This window comes from Lytechinus pictus, chromosome 4 (assembly GCF_037042905.1).
Source record: "Lytechinus pictus isolate F3 Inbred chromosome 4, Lp3.0, whole genome shotgun sequence".
NCBI classification, from domain to species: Eukaryota; Metazoa; Echinodermata; class Echinoidea; order Temnopleuroida; family Toxopneustidae; genus Lytechinus; species Lytechinus pictus.
Window position 1 is genome coordinate 27,288,779 of NC_087248.1, and position 17,692 is coordinate 27,306,470.

The following is a 17,692-nucleotide window of genomic DNA, read 5'->3' on the forward strand; positions in this document are numbered from 1 at the left end:
CATAAAGAAGGGGTCATAGTGTTGTGTCGGTTACCTGTCTTGATCTTCTTTTTTTTTTAAAGGTTTAATAGGTTTATCGCTTAATGAATCGCTTGATTTATATTTGTTTGTTTGGGGGTTTTTTTTTTCGCCCGTTCTCTTTAAAGATTAAAAGTTGATGTCTCCCACAATAACAAAAATGAAATGAATTATTAAAAAAAAAAAAAAAAAAAAAATTGGAGATCCAATTTCTTGAAAACTTAATATTGCCTCGTGTTCTTTTGAGATTGGGAAAATGCTTAGTCGACTTCTGTTCTTGACCATATTTTAGCTGTCATTACAAAACGACTACGGCTCTCACAACAAACTTTTCAAAATTTTCGTGAATGTCTTTCCTCACCATCGCAATGAACCGTGCTTGCAGTTGCATTTATTTTGTGAAAACTATGCATCCAAAATAATTTTTTTTTTCTGAGAATGGGTCTGTTTAATTTTAGATCAATTCCATGATCAGCCACAGCGCGTTGAAATAAAACACTCGCCGTTAAATTGGCCCCTGGTTTGGACACCAATGGGAAAATTGAGAGTGATTTTAATAGTTTCAGAGAAATTAAACACTAACACTGCCAAAGGGCAAGACAATTTCAAAAAAAAAGATCGGTTTGTGTTATAATAGCAACACAGACTTTGGACATCACTCACGTCACTCCTTTTGTTATTTTATTTGTTTACAATGTTAACTATAAATGCTGTTCATTCGAGTTCGAAGAAAACTTTTATTATTTGTGTGTATTTAGAATAAATTGATCACTGGGATTGGGGTAATTAAGCAGAGTAAATAATGATGAAAAAAACTTCAAATAATCGGGAGTGATCAATCAAAGAGAAAATATGACCAAGTTCGTTCGCTAAAATGGGTAAAATATATAGTATATCTTACAAGAGAGTGAAGCGGCCGGGCGTATCATGGGGCAGTTCTTCATTTACCCTATTTCGAACCGAACCTGAGCGCATACGAATCGCTCGAGTCGTTGCAAGATGCTGTCGTGCAAGTTTTCAATTTCATTCCTTTTTTGTCCCCCCAAAAAGTTTTATTCAAAGGACGTCAACAAGGGTTATCTGGGGTAAGGAAAGAAAATAAGACTCCAAGGTAAATCAAATTCGTAAGTCGGGAGGCGGCGGGAGGGGAGGGGGGGGGGTGAGAAGGTCGATCGACGCAATGAGGAGTAATGGCGTATTTAAGTTTTCGCAATCACTACGTAGCCCGCTACGCAGACGCTTTTTAAAACGCACCAATTCCTTACAAATGCAAGTCAAATCGTACAGCTTGGAGGTTTTTGTCGACTCAAGTTGGTGGATCGTGACAGCAGATCGTCCGAAGATTCGGACACAGGGGAAAAAATGCAAATAGGTCATTTGTACAGAGTCCAAAAAGCATGACGACACTGCTGTTTTGACTCACTGATTTTCGTCAACAGCTGTATTTTGTCATTGAAGGTCTTTTGACAAAAGATTCTCTGCGATACACAAAGCATCTGCGTAGTGATTGCAAAATTTCCCTAATTAGAAGAAGACACCTCAAGGAAACAATGTCAAGTTGAATGTTTCCTATAACCGCAACCTCCTTTAGAAGTCGCCGCGCTGTTTTGCACTAGGCATCCACCATGTCTGCCCGACTTGCTTCGTCTCGTGCCAGTGATTGCCAGCCCCCTATACCGACCATTAGCGGGGTCTGGCGGCCAATCCCGCTGCTGCTACCCTTATGTTTCCCATTCACTCGCCCACGCCCGTATCGGACCTCAGTCACACTCTGAATATAATCTCAGAATCGATAATGAACTGCGCTTTTACGCAATGACAATGTTTGTATCGGTATTGACTGTCGAACAAGAGTCGGGGCGCTTGATGTAAGCATGACCTATTTTTTTAATAGGTCCATGGTGTGAGTTAAAGGGATAGTCCGGGCTGAAAGGATTTATAGCTTAATAAATAGAGTAGAATTCTCTGAGCAAAATGCCAAAATTTCCTCAAAATCGGATAACAAATAACAAAGTTATTAAATTTTTAAGTTTAACAATATTTTGTGAAAACAGTCGTCATGAATTTTCATTAGGTGGGCTGATGATGTCACATCCCCACTTGTTCTTTTGTATTTTATTATAATATGATATTAGGTTTTATTCAATTTTTTTCCTCCAAGAACTAGAAAAATTGGATTGACAACTGAATTAGTGCATAAGATATTTATAGCTGCAACTTATTTCATTATAAGGGAAACATATTATTCGCACAAGTATGAAATAATGAAAAAAATACGATTTTATGTAATAACGTAAGAAAACGGAAAGTGGGGATGTGACATCATCAGCCCACCTAATGAATATTCATGACGTCTGTTTTCACAAAATATTGCTAAACTTTAAACTTCAATAACTTTATTATTTGTTATCCGATTTTAATGATTTTTTCGGCATTTTGCTCAGTGAATTCTACTCTATTTATTAAGAAATAAATATTTTCAGCCCGGACCATCCCTTTAAGCTAGGGTTACACCAATGCCGAATTCTTCCGAATACATTCGGACCGATCCTGCCCGAATATGGCCTGATTCGATGGATTCGGTGGTTTCGGAACTTGCCCGTTTTTTATTCGGGGAGCTCCCCGAATCAGAGGTGAATAGGTCTGGAATAGGTCCCAAGTTAGAGCAGTATCGCCTAGAAATGACTGCCGAGAATAGTCCGGATGCCCCTTAGAATCAAACCGCATTCAATCCGAATACATCCCGAATCTTAACATTTCAAATCGAGCCAAAGCTCTCCACGAATATTCCCGAATCCTTCCAGAATTCTTTCGCATTCGGGGAGGGAGAACAGAATACTCACGAATCTTTCCGAATTCGGATTGATTGATTGAAAACGAATTTATTTCATTCCAAAATTTCAACAAAGTTACAGAGTAAAGTCAAAAATAATATAACGTTACGAAATGAAATAGAAACCCTTCTGAAAAGCAAAGCTTGTTATTTAAGGGTTTCTTCAATAAATAAGACATATTAAATGGATGGATTCGCAGCTGATTCGGTTTCGCTGTAACACAGGCTTTAGCCGATAGTGGCACGGCGTAGGTCCTCGATCTAGCTCGAGTTAAGGTCAGAACGAAACCGGACGAGGCCAGGAATTACCTAAAAATAATGATGGACAGGTATTGATAAATCAATAGATATTGACAATCGTGTTTATATCAATATTGTGATTCTCGTGCGAGGTCTTCGCCGTACATGCCGTAGGCCTACCTTATAGTCAAGAACAAACGGATCCTTTTTATCGGTTTTATAAACACCTTCCTATAAGAGCTTTAATTTATTCAAATAATTTTTTCGTTGGCGTGGATTTGGCAGTGAACAGCTTTATGAACCACAACATTGGATCATTGAACTATTAGGAGTGGAAATATATTATGTTTGAATTTTACGGAACCCCCCCCCCCTCCCGTCCCTCTCTCTCTCTCTCTCTCCCTTTATCTTAATTTGCATGACACGCCCTTTGCTAGTCTACTGTGCAAATCCTGCAGTTAAAAGAGTTTGATTGCGCAGCCTATGGCTTGTAACAGCAAGTTTTATATGTGCTATAGTCTTGTGTGAAGACCACTTGTTGATGAATGTTTTAGTCAGGGTCTTTGCCCGCAGACTAGCCCTTTGCTGCGCAACTCTTTCAACTTCGAGCCAACGAGGGCATTCGCTGATTGAAATAAGATGTAATTTATACTCGGGGACATCAAATATTTGATTCCTCGCTCTTTAGACCGATTTCTTCCTCTTTTACTCTGTACAAATCTGTCTGCCCATAACCTTGTGCCTCTATCCATGACTATCTCTCTTCGAAATGTCACCAATCTTCTTTAATCTCCTCTCTTTGTCCATTAATACGAGACGTTTTCCATCCTTTCAATCCATTTTCCCTGTTTTGAGGGAGGGCACCCTTCTGCGTTAACTGGCAATTTTAATCAGTGAATCTCCGGGAAGCTTTCGGTATAGCTGGGCTGTCAGAAGCCGCTATCTGACCGCGGCACGAGTTCAAGAGGTTCTGTTGGCATGCCGCGCATTGCTGAATAGCTGGGATTGCTCAAGAATATCCCATAACATATCGGTGGCTCACAACGTAAACAGAGCTGGATTCGATAACTGGTTCGCCTAAGCACTTCGGCACGTGTTCCAACCCCGATTCCCGCGTAAAACAAAACTCCATTTTCTCCGAATATGTCGTCTGCTCTGATATGATCCTTGCCTGATTGACTAAGTATCTAGATTCACGCGAGATGTACGTCTAACTACACCTGGACTTGGCGAAAAGGATGAGGTACCAAATCTTTTGAGCTTTCCGAAAGTAAACAGGCGGTGTCCTCTTTCATCTCTAAAGGGCGGGACCCCCCCCCCCCCCCCCACACACACACACACACACACACACACACACACACGCACACGTACACTCAGTCGAATCCAGCAAGCTCTCATTTTCTTTGCTCCAATCCAACTTTGTAATTGGATTCATGCACGCGTGTACATGCATTGCATTTTATGATTTTGTTTCGAGTCCTGATGTTCCTGAACCATGTGTGTAACATCTTTGGATAAACTTTATTTTACATTTACGAACATCTCAGCAGCATTTACTTGGCAGCAGTAGATCAACTCGTCGATGGTCCAAAGAAAATCTTCTAAGAACTACTAACACTCTTCGGTAAGTATAATTCTACAGTATTCTGCCATTCATAAAGTTTTGGTTAGATTAAAGTACTGAATGATAGAACTGATCAGTGCAGTCAAAAGGAAATTGGTGCGTTCAAACTCATGTAATAAGCCTTCGAATGCACGAAACAAATCAAGATGTTTTGAAGGGGGGACTGAAGCCTCCCACCCACTTCTTTTGGTTGCGCGGCTCCTGCCAAACAGGCCCAGTATCTTATGGAGTTTCTAACATGTCTCGACTGGAACACAAAATATATGCACTAAGTCGAAAGGATAATCATGTAACAAGTTCAACTATATCATAATTAGATAATATGGACACGCAACATTAAAGGGATGGTCCAGACTGAAAGTATTTATAGCTTAATAAATAGAGTAGAATTCACTGAGCAAAATGCCGAAAATTTCATCAAAATCTGATAACAAATAACAAAGTTATTGAATTTTAAAGTTTAGCAATATTTTGTGAAAAAAGTCGTCATGAATATTCATTAGGTGGGCTGATGATGTCACATTTCCACTTGTTCTTTTGTATTTTATTATATGAAATTAGGTTTATTCAAATGTTTTCCTCCAAGAACTAGAAAAATTGGATTGACAACTGATTAAGTGCATTAGATATTTATTGCTGCAACTTATTTCATTACTTATTTCATTATAAGGGAGACATAGTATTCACACAAGTATGAAATATTGAAAAAAATATGATTTTATGTAATAACATAAGAAAACGGAAAGTGGAGATGTGACATCATCATCCCGCCTAATGAGTATTCATGACGACTGTTTTCATAAAATATTGCTAAACTTTAAACTTCAATTACTTTATTATTTGTTATCCGATTTTAATGGGATTTTGGGCATTTTGCTCAGTGAAATCTACTCTATGTGAATTCTACTCTATGTTTTAAGATATAAATATTTTCAGCCCGGACCAGCCCTTTAACAGAAGTAGAGACAAAATGATTTTAGAAAGTTCTATAAATTGTCCCTGTTTTATAGCTGATTCTTATATAATGGCGTGATTCAGGTTCAGTCCCTTCGTCATTTTCATTGATCAGTTAATATTCCATTCGCACTCCTCACATTCTCCGTAGTCCATCCGATAAGATACTGCACTCCTGTTTTCAAATGGCGTCAAAATGACGATTTTGTCTGAATGTATTACGCCATACATACTTCGAGTCACGCGGAAAGCTCCTTTCTGATTGGACGTGCGCTCTACATTCTCGCTGCCCATTGAGAATGTAGAGCGTCTGGGTGTTGTGGCGTGCGCCTGTAATCCAAGCTATGCGGGGAGGTTACAAATTGATGCAGAGGTTCGAGCCCTGGTCACGTCTTTCGGATGGTGACGTTAAAGGTCGGTCCCAGACGTAAATAATCATATCTGATTGATACACGTCTGACAAAACTCAAATACACACACGAGTAATCCGGTCTGATTGTTCACTCGGGCGTGACACGTGATTGATCACGTAGGCTTACGTCACTGACAGTACGGGAAAGCAACGACGACATTGTTTTCCCAGTCACTGCGCAGACATTTTCTTCAACGCACCAATTCCTTTGAAAATGCGAGTCGAATCACGATGGACGGCTGAGAGTTTTTGTCGAAAGTTGGTGGAACTGGACAGCTGGGCTCCGTAACACAAAGGTTTGCGATGGATTGCAAATATGAAGAACCGCACTGATTGGTCCCTGCTCAGTATTTTATACCAAATGCGCGTGTAACATTGATATTGATTCGTCAGTTCATTTAGCGATTGATCGCTATTCTTTGTGTTACGGAGCCCAGATCGTCCTAAGGTTGGGACCGGACGAAAAATTGCAAATCTAGTTTGTACAGAGTCCAGGGCTCCGTAACACAAAGGTTTACGATGAATTGCAAATATGAAAGAACACTTCTGATTGGTATGTTGCGCCAAATGCGCGTGTAACATTGATACTGATTGGTCAGTTTATTTAGAGATTGATCGCTAATCTTTGTGTTACGGAGCCCTGGACGACGCAGCTGCTTTGATTCGACAAAGGCTATCTTGTCATAGAAGGGCTTTTTACAAAATATTATCTGCGTTAGTGGAAGCGTCTGCATAGTGATTGCTAAAACTCCACATTTCCACGGGTACGGGAATGTTTTGGGAATAATAAATATATACTAAAGAATCGTCAAAATAACAAACACCCCTTATCCAAAATTATTATACTCCGAGGTATTTTGAAGATGATATTTTTTTTTACTGCAAAAGATTCTGTACGTGCTGAAGAATGATTTCTATACAGAACCTTAAAGGACTCCAAGGTGGATGTTCAAGGTAATTCAGAATCTATCAGTAAACCTTTAAGAGATCCAAACACTGGACAAGGATAGAACCCCCTATGAACCATTTTGCTAAGAGTCAATTATTTGACAAAATATCAGGGAAAACATTTGAGCTAACTTTTGACCCATCTTATTCTCCAGTCACCATAATATCATTGGTAAAGTCATGCATAAAGTCATTGATATCTTTGTGAAACAGTCCCTGTAGTGTGGTACCCATGCTGACATGATTAGATGTATATAAACCCACGATTCGGTAAGGTTCTTCTTTTTCTGGTTTGCTGGAAAACAGTCCAAACGCGGATACTTTCTGAAGTTCAAGGAGGCTTCGACGAAAAGTGTGAGTATAGTAGTAGTAGTAGTATAGTAGTAGTAGAGGGTAGTAATAGTAGTAGTAGTAGTAGTGTATTTGTAGTGGTATTTGCTTTAGTAGTAGAAGTAGTAGTAGTAGTAGTAGTAGTAGTAGTAGTAGTAGTAGTATAGTAGTAGTAGAAGTAGTAATAGTAGTAGTAGTAGTAGTAGTATATTTGTAGTAGTATTTGCTTTAGTAGTAATGGAAGTAGTAGTAGTAGTAGTAGTAGTAGTAGTAGTAGTAGTAGTAGTAGTAGAAGTAGTAGTAGTTGTAGTAGTTGTAGTAGTAGCATCAGTTTATAGTAGAAGTTGTGGTATCGATTTCAATTCAATTCAACATTTATTTTTCTTCCGATTGACATTTCATCCATTTTTCATGTAAAGTATATACAAATCAATAATAACATGTGAATATTGTACAAAAACAATGAATGTAAAATAACAGTATGGAAATTATGTACATGGAAGAAGGCGTAAAACCCAGAAAGCGGGTGCTTGTGTCTGGATACACCTGTAAAACTACAGGACTAAATTAGTATTCCTCTTGCACTTTCACTCAATTAATATAAATTTACAATTATAAAAACGTAAGTAACCTATAATTAAAATGCATAGCTTCATTTTTTCCCCTTGATTTCCTGATAATTTCCAATACTGGTCCTTTTTTATCTACTCAAATCATTCTCCCTATTCTAATTGTATTGCAATTTAATAATGCCGACTTCATATGTGTTGTATGTAAGGTGTTCTTTTGATTGTATTGTGCAGGGCCCTGGTTGACAATAGTGTTTCAATCACTGAACATGCTACCCTGGGTAAAGAAGACCAAAAAAGTAGTTGTAGTAGTAGTAGTAGTAGTAGTAGTAGTAGTAGTAGTAGTAGTAGTAGTAGTAGTAGTAGTAGTAGTCACAGTAGTAGTAGAAGTAGTAGTAGTAGTAGTAGTAGAAGTAGCACTAAATGGTAGAAGTGGCAGCAGGAGACTGTTGTCGATTAATGTTGCATTGAGTATTGTTGTTTGCATCATTACCATCATCTTACGATTATTTTAGGGGGTTCCCCTTACTTTAAATTTGACATAAACTATTAAATCATCACTAAATTTCATACTTAATTTGAGCATTGTGGCCCAGTGGATTAGTCTCCGGACTTTGAAACAGAGAGTCGCGAGTTCGAATCCCAAGCAGCTATTGCGTAATTTCCTTCAACAAGAAATTGATCCACATTGTGCTGCACTCAACCCAGGTGGGAACCTGACAGTAATTTATTCCTTGAAACGCTTAGAACGCGTCACATATAGCTTGGCTAATGCCACGGTGATTATATTTCATTTATTGTTGAGCACTAAGAGACTTTTGATAAAGAAATATTATGCGCTATAATATGAGCAAGTATAATTATTATCATTTATAATTGAGTACTCCATTTAGCCTTTTGAAATTATGCTACTATTACTAATCTCCAATCGCCGATGTCTAACGGCTCCTTGAGGGATAATTCATAACTAATTCCTTTGTAAACCAGTTGCAGTTTGCTTATGATTGATATGATTTCAGATGGCCTTTCATTCTTCTATACTTGCATTTTTGGTTAATAAAGAAAATATCCTCCGACATCACGGGTTAGCGTCCAGGCCATGAAAGTACTTTCCCAGCTCAAAACAACCCCAAGGAAAAAAACAAGAAAGGAGGTTCCAAAGCCAATTCCTAGATTTGGGCAACAAGAAGTCCATGGAGAAAAAAAGGGCACCTGAAATCTTTGCTTCTAGGTCGCTTCCAGAGTACATGCATATACACCTTCTTCCATTACTTTCATTTTCCGAATTTTTGCACTTTCTTTGTTTTGAAGAAAATAGAGACGAGCGCTTACAGAACGACCGGTAATGGATATTGTTACGCCTTTTTGTTCGCTTAAATCGACTTTAAGACGGTGCTCCTTTGAAGCGCGTTTGCTTTTACGGAAAATCTGTTATTGTATGACCTATTTAATACCCCCTGTACTTTTAACCCAAAACACTTTCTTCCTTATGTTATAGATGTTGTGAATTCCGTTCTGAGAAAGTCGATGGAAGAATTTGGCATGGACCGAACGCCCGCTCCACGCCATCCTATTGATTAATGTAGCTATACAATAACAAAACAATTTAAAGTGTTACTCCAGGCTGAAAACAACATGGCTTACAAAGATAAATAAATATCAGATAAACAGAACACTGAAAGTTTCATCGAAATCGGATAAAGAATAACAAATTTGCCATTTTAAAGATTTGCAATACTTCGGTGAAACAGTTCGAGGCATACCTTCATGAATATTCATGAGCTAATCGATGATGTTCATTGTTTTTTCTCTCTTGTCATTAATTTTGATACATCTTGTTAATATTTCATTTTGTAATTGTTGAAATGCATCAGAATTTTATTGATTTCCTGTATCTTTGAAGTTTGATGTATATTTATATGAGATATGGATTTATTGTATAAGTTATAATCGTATTTCAAATAATTTGTAAAACTTGTTAATGGAATGTGTATTTTGATTAGAGAGAATACAATAAAAACATCCTTAAAACAAAACAAAAATCGGAAAAAATCCCCATTTCTTCGTTTGTATTCCATTATATAAAATGATGTTTATTCAAAATTTGCCCTCCAAGAATTAAAGATATTGGATTGGCAACTAATATCATGCATTTGGTATTCATCGTTGTGCAAGTCATTTTATTTCAAGGGAGACATATTGTTACACACATGACTGAAGATATGAAATAATCTGGGGCCCGTTGATGAAGAGTTGCAATCACTCGCAACTCTAAAAATCATGCGCAACTTGATTTTCAACCGATAAACAGCGCGCATTTAGGAATTGCGATTGATTTTTTGACTTGCGTTTAAATGCAACGCTTTCTGCAACGGGCCCCAGGTGTATCCCTTTAATTCATTATCAGGAAATTTCTTTTCAGCACACATGTCTATAGCTCACTCATCTGATGTACTCCTAACGGTTAAGTTGAGTTAATGTTAATGAGTATTTTTCTTTATAATTATGTTGCTCTCCTAACTTAAAGGGATGGTCCGGGCTAAAAATATGTATTGCTTAATAAATAGAGTAGAATTAACTGAGCAAAATGCCGAAAATTTCATAAAAATCGGATAACAAATAGCAAAGTTATTGAATTTTAAATATTAGCAATATTTTGTGAAAAACATCATCATGAATATTCATTAGGTGGGCTGATGATGTCACATCTCCACTTGTTCTCTTGTATTTTATTATATGAAATTAGGTTTATTCAATTTATTTCCTCCAAGAACTAGAAAATTTGGATTGACAAATGATTTAGTGCAGTAGATATTTATTGCTGCAACTTATTTCATTATAAGGGAGACATTATTCACACAATATGAAATAATGAAAAAAGTATGATTTTATGTAATAGCATAAGAAAACGGAAAGTGGAGATGTGACATCATCAGCCCACACTGTAAAAAAAAATTAGTTGAAATTACTCAATAAAATTGTGGCAAAAAATTGCCTTAATTTTTAAAAGTATTTATGAGTTTGGCAGTTTTAAGTAAAATTTACTTATTTTCTTTGCATCCATTTTACTCAAGAAAATTAAGTTACAATAACTTAATTCAATTAAGTAAAACAATCACTAAATATTTGAAAAAATCAAATGGGGGAAGAGGGACTTTCGTGATTCGAAAGTCCGTCCCCCATCGTCCCAATTTTTGTTGGCATCATTTACATCTGAGACATGTTGTATCTAAATATTAGACTTTGTGCATTGTCACTTACCTGTACAGGTATAGGTAATGACATTGATATTTTTATACGCGATCGTTTCATTCTTACAAATAAAACAGTGAAAGAGAATAATATAAGCATTTTCTGAAAACCTAAAAACAAATCTGAAATTTTCTGCTAAATTACAATTTAATGGTGATTTTTCTTTGATTCAACAAAAGAATAAAATAGTTAGCACACCCTTATCCAAAACAATTTCAAACACAAATAGATATGACATTTATTAAAAAGAAAACAACATTTACTTGCTCTAATGAATATTCATGCATTATTTAAATATGGCGTTCATTGAAAAATATAAGTACATTCAACATGATTTTATAAGTAATAATAATCTTTGCCTAATTGAGTTAGATTTACTCAATCAAAGCAAGCTATCAATACGTGAATGTTCTTAAATGTATATTGAACGCAAATAAATCAAGTAAATTAAAAGACAAGTTAAAACTACTTTAAAAAAACGAAAAATAATTACAAATTGTAAATTCTACTTAAATACATTAAGTGTTAATTACTGATTCAGATTTTTTTTTTTACAGTGCACCTAATGAATATTCATGACGACAGTTTTTACAAAATATTGCTAAACTTTAAACTTCAATAACTTTATTATTTGTTATCCGATTTTTATGAAATTTTCGGCATTTTGCTCAGTGAATTTGACTCTATGTATTAAGATCTAAATATTTTCAGCCCGGACCATCCCTTTAAGGGTCCCACCCCCCCCCCCCCCAAAAAAAAAAAAACAGAATGGTTCGGTGTACAAAATGGAAGAGGAAGAATTACAGAGGGGACGAAATGGCACGGGTAAAATGTCAGGGGGGCACTCAAGTATAATGGCAGTGTGGGTACACTGTAAAAACTGTGGTGTTAAAACTGACACCAGTGGGTGTTAATAGAGGACCACACCCTCTGGTGTTAAAATTACACCCTAGAGATTGAATATAACACCAAAGAGTGTACATGTAACAACCAAAGGTGTTGCAATAACACCTATAGGTGCTAAACTAACACTGTTAATTTAACACCGGTGTAAAATCACTGGTGTGGTCCTCTATGTACACCGGTTAACACCGCAGTTTTTGCTGTGTACGCGCGTCCCGTAGATCCCTTTTTATGCATGTCCAGTAGTTCCTAAGCATGTCTTCAGCCCTTTTCATCATGTTCATTGACCAAATCAATGTATCTGTTAATTAGTAAAGAGATGATATTCATTGGCTATATGTATTGTTTGTACATATGTCAAGAATTGAAGTTAGTGTCAAATAAAAACCTCTTAAAAAAGAAACGAGGGCAGGTGAAAAAAAATGGAAAAATAGATAAACTTCCAGGTCATTATTTAAAGATAAAAAAATAATAATATTGACGGTTGAGGGTGATAACAATCTTCTCAAGAACATGGGGCTTAAAATATCCCGTTTGGAAGCTCATAATTCGAGTTTTCATTATATTGTGTTTTAACCAGAGATTCACCCTGTTCGTGGTAAAAAAAATGATTAGTGGGATTATAGGCCTGTCCTCTTCAGTTAATGAATTCCATCAAACTAAAAAAAAGGGAAAATCCCCTTATACGACAGTATATCCAATATTTCAGCTCCCGCTTTGTATTAACACTGATTAACAAATGAGTTGTTTGGTTAGATTAGCATCTTGTTCATGATTACAAACAGTGCTTTTGATGACCAAATTTTATGTAAAATATATTTTAAAAAAAATCAGAATCAATTGTTTAGATAGATTACAAAAAGTGCTTCCAATGTCCAGTATTGGGTCGGAAATATCACAAATTTTCAGCTCGCGCTCGCATTATTTTATTTGGCCTTATGAAATCGATCTAGCAGTGCTTGTTTGTAAGAATAAAGCTAAGATGTTAATACACCCGTTAGTCTTTAGCTATAGCACTACCCCTCCCCCCAAAAAATATATACATATAAAAATCACCCTTTAACGTCGATCGGGAAAAATTATGTATGAAGCTATCCCATCCCCACCCCCACATTGGCGATAGCTGGATCAGCCCCTGCAAGCTGTATGGTTAATTGTCGGCTTTTTTACTCGTGGGCTGTACAAATCCTGGTCTGTATGCAGGGGCGGATCCAGGATTTTCCAAGGGGGGGGGCACATTTTGCCGAGGAAAAATTTGACAAGCGAAAAAACAAAGGCTTCACTTTTAAAGGGGGGGGACACTTATGTATGGTTCAGTAGCGTAATGAGCCAAAAAATATGAGGGGGTTGATATGGCGTATCGGACAAAATTCATACAAAGTTGGGAATGGGAGCGATGGTTGGCCGCTTAACTCGTGGGCTGGTAGTCTTAATGGTGGTTTTTGTGATGTTTTTTTAGGGGGGGTCGTACTGTATGTGTATGTTGTATGATCAAAGTCTGGGCGCTAACCTACGTCCCATGGCTCTAAGATGGTTAGCTCTGTGTCTCTTTACAAGTTTCGATAATGCTTATTTTTTGTTTCTTTAAAAGGTAGGCCATTATATGATAAAATGATGAACGACATATACCCTAAGATGTGTAAAAATAAACATTTGCATATCGAACTAAATAATTGTTTTTTTTTGTCACCAATTACTTATGTTCTTTATTTGTTTTTCGTCTTCCTTCATATCCAGCCGAAAACATTCAAATTCGTGTAATCGTGTTTAGTGGGACCATAGATAGCTCTATGGTGGGACGATGCCGTCAAAGCGTACGCCTGAAAAGAGTCCCATTTGGGAACTTTAGCGCACACTCGTTTTGACAGCTAAATGAATCGGCACGCGCTGATAAAAATATCATTTTGGATCGACTTTCGAATCGCGCGGCAGAACGAGCAAACATCAAAGCTGCCCCCGACAATTTGAGCAGGCTCCGACATTCTCTGTCATTATCGCTGCCCGTATCAGCACTGATGTGGCCTTCGATAATAACACGAAGTGACAGATATTCTTTGGAATTATTATTTTGGGCTCTGTAAACACGATATTAAACGGCCATCGAAGATGAAGGGGGACTAAGAGAGAGGCGAAAGAAGGTTCTTTTGACGGAACGTTAGACTATTAGGGTTCGGTTACATGGGCTCGCAGTAGGGGGGTAGCGGCCGCTTGGCGTGCGTGATCACCCCGTTGGCAATCAGACGCCTTAAGGCTACCATAGGTCGTCCATTTCGGGCTGACAAAAAGTTTTGAGTGATGTCATTCATCCCAACTCCAAAGGAAAAGGTAGAAGAGAAAATACTTTAACAGTAGCTCTATTTGTTTAACAGTTCGACAAGGTTACCCCTGAAGGGTTTAGGCAATTTTCCCGTCGGGTGTGTGTGTGACTGTGATGGGGGGGGGGGAGGGGGGTACATGATCAGTCGACCTCAGCGCGTGAAAATTCTTTGTATTCACTATAACGTTAAACCTACCTGTTATATGCATTCAAAATTTATTATCAGCATAAATACAATCAAATAAACATACCTTAGTATAGTACCGGTGCGATCATAACGCATTAAGAAGCCAAATGCAGATGCGTAGTTTCAAGGCCCGTTTTTATCTAAGTTTTCAATATCGGCTTCTAATGGTCAGTACAAAATTATTTTTTAATCGATAGAAGTTTTTTTATTTTATATATTTTGGTTGTAAAATTGAAACTTGAGCGAACGTGCTGCGCTAGGAAGGAATTGTCCTGCATATCAACAGAGGCAAATCAGTGTTTTGCGTCCATCGTACTGGGCACTGATATTAGAACGATGGGGATGATGATCAATTGATCATAACATAACTGGTAACCATGGTAACAGTGCACAAAAAGGAAGTAGCCATACCACTGAATGACAGTTTGTGTTGGAATTATCTGCCAAACGTTTAAAACGGTACATTTGCGTGTTTTAAATGTTTATTGATTCCTTGTTCTATTCGGAAATTATACAGAAACCCGGTATAACAGAATCAAACAAACAAAAAAAGTTACGACACAGTTGGATGGCCCGTTATAACGAGCTCTTCTTTTGTTCCAATAGGCTCCATTATATACATCCTGTATGAGCCAAAACATAAGCAAAGATATAACAGAATGGAGTGACTTACATGGAGTATCAAATTGTTCAATCGTTATTGGGTTAAATAAGTTTCTGATTCGCATCAACAAAAGTCAAACATGTCAGAAATGCATATTTGGACATTTGAAATGTTACACGTGGGGTACTTTTCTTGAGTGCAACTTTGCACCCTTACATTTTTTTACAGAGTTGTACCGTTTAGGAAAGATGCAACGTTGCAAATTTTCGAACGAACGCAAAGCTTAACTTACCCTTATCTGGAATATGCAAATTCCTTGGTTTATTCTGAAATTCGAAAGAAACCCAGCTTAACAGAAAAAAAAAATGACACATTTGGACTGCCCGTTACAGAGCTCTTTTCTTTTCTTTTTTTCAATAGGCTCAATTACACTCTAAAAACAGAGAGTAAAAATTTACCCAATATTGCATAGAAAGGGAACATGCATGTTTGCTGGGTAAATTTTTCCCCATGAGGCGAAATGCATGCTTGAAGGATAAATTTCAACGTAACATTTCGTAATATTTACAAAATATTTGGTATCTTTTTACCCAACAAACATGCATGTTCCCATTTTACCCAATATTGGGTAAACTTTTTTAGAGTGTATATACATCATGAGCCTAATCATACATGCAATGATATAGCACAATGGAGTGACTTGTGTGGAGTCTCAAATTGTTCAACTTTGGTGATCAAAAAGTTTACTGATTCGCAGCGACAAAAGTCAAGTAAAAATGCATATTTGGACAATTGAAATGTTCACGTGGGGTACTTTTCTTGTATGCAACTTTTGCACCTAGATGTTTTTTTATAGAATTGTACCGTTTAGGGAAGATGCAACTTTGCAGCTTTTCGAACGAATGCAATTAAAGCTTATGCACCTTACCCGTAACTGGAGTATAATTTATAAAATGTGTACATAAAACATTTGTATCCATTAAGTACATGCAGTATGTGTATGTAAAATGTGTGCACCATGATTAGAATAATGATAATAATTATAATAATAGTAATCATAATAATAAAATAAAATTTATATTTATATAGCGCTTAAAACTTTTCTGTTACTATACTATATGCGCTTTGCATTGTAAGTATTATGTATCAAAAAATGAGCAACCTAAGAACATGAAGAAGATGCAGTCAGCGTTGCATTTAGATTGAAAAACTTGACATACAAAATTTACATTAAATTAATTCAAGAAAAACAGTGATTGTATGGGAATATTCAACACAACACGATGATGTAATGAAATAATAATTGGCGCCACAATTTATATACATGCACAAATGCACATGCATTTATCGTCTTATTTCGTTAATGTCGTAAGAAAAATACAAATGTCGATACTCTTACGAGGGTACCATATCGCTGGGATGATCGGACGGAATGCGTTCAGTTTAAAGACTAAGCACGCATCTTTATGGCCATCTTTATTGCCGTTATCAACCATAGTTGCTAAATGCTAAATTATAGGGTCTAAAGAAGCCGCCAGAATGAAATTAAACGGTCGAGTGTGTTTACTGTGATTATTTGATGTATTTCTTACTGCCATCCGCATATCGCACAAAATGGGATAAATACTGCTCGCCTTTGGCAATTTTTTATTACATGCACATGGCGGCAGTCTTAATTTCTACAATTTCTAGTGAGCGGCAGCTACACAGGGCTATCATTTTGTTTGTAAATCAAGGATTGTTGATTTGTTTAGCTGTTTCTTTTCTTTAGTTTGTTTGTTTTTACGGCTCTCTGTTCCCGCTCCTTATATCTTTCTTTTAAAATCCCCACACGCGTGCTCTCACTCTCTCTTTCATTACTTCTCCTTCCTCTCCTGTGCTCTAGTTTACAATCTTGAATAGCTAGTAGAGATACTACAGTTTGATTGGTCAATAACTTCTCACAAAATCTTATTATGGTATGGAAAAGTATATATATAAAACAAATCTGAAAGAGAAGAAATTCATAAAAAGGTGGTCATCTTTTACTTTATTACATTAAGTCTCTCAGATATCATTCTAAAATACATATATATATATATATATATATATATATATATATATATATATATCTTGTATGGATTTTTTCTTTCCTATGCACTTTGATTTTGCTTTTTTTATACAAAATTATGTTACGACAATTTCATGGAATATTGTATTGTACATATTCAACTTGTGTGTCATATACTGTGTTAAATATTCAATCATGTATTGTCAAAAAATATGTAGTATAGTGATTTCAATAAAGGACCCCTGTGGAAGGGTTAAAAAAATTTAAAAAAAATAACTTCTCACGTGATTTCAATATCATTGCAAGGATCACGAAACTGTTCACGTTAAACCTTTGAGGTTGAAATCATATATTTTAAAACAAAAATGTTTAGTCAATTATTATCAGTATACCTTATCTCGAATATGAATTTGCTACAGATGGTAACTTCAATGGAAACCAGTTCCTGATT